At 30.2% G+C, this 484-nt stretch overlaps 1 protein-coding gene across 2 annotated transcripts in view; it reads left to right on the forward strand.

Annotated features, from left to right (window-relative positions):
* The window catches only part of LOC119584972 (ecdysone receptor-like), a gene marked incomplete at its 5' end in the record, with an annotated part of 11,604 nt that overhangs the window by 1,876 nt on the left and 9,244 nt on the right, over window positions 1–484 (forward strand).

Genomic DNA, 484 nt, shown 5'->3' on the forward strand with positions numbered 1-484 from the left:
GTTGCAGTTTGTGATGCTTTTGCATGAGGAGCCTCTCTGCTTTTCATTTTGTTTCAATGTAATATTTAGTTCATTCAAATTTATATGTCTAACTTAGATTTTCAAGTATTACAAGAAAGATTTAGTCAACATGTCATTGATAAAATACAATTTTTTATTTACAATGTATACTCAATTGGTGACTGCAAGTAGAAGAAAAGTTGAAACCCCCTCAACCAGTAACATACTTACAATAAACTTGAACTTAAGTCCTGTAAGTAAGGTATCATCATGCAATTCCAATAATGCTCATAAATTTGCATTTACAAAATTATGAACTGGTAATATAATGTGAATATCTTGTGTAGAACTATCGCTTTCACTGCTGTTAGGAAAGTAAGTCCATTTCTGTAAGTATCTAGTATAATTCTGCTGTACAGTCACTTCTAATTAAATGTTTCTTAGATATTTTGAGGAGCACAGATGATATTTATATGTTTCAGTC

The sequence above is a fragment of the Penaeus monodon genome, chromosome 19, assembly GCF_015228065.2.
Source record: "Penaeus monodon isolate SGIC_2016 chromosome 19, NSTDA_Pmon_1, whole genome shotgun sequence".
NCBI lineage: Eukaryota > Metazoa > Arthropoda > Malacostraca > Decapoda > Penaeidae > Penaeus > Penaeus monodon.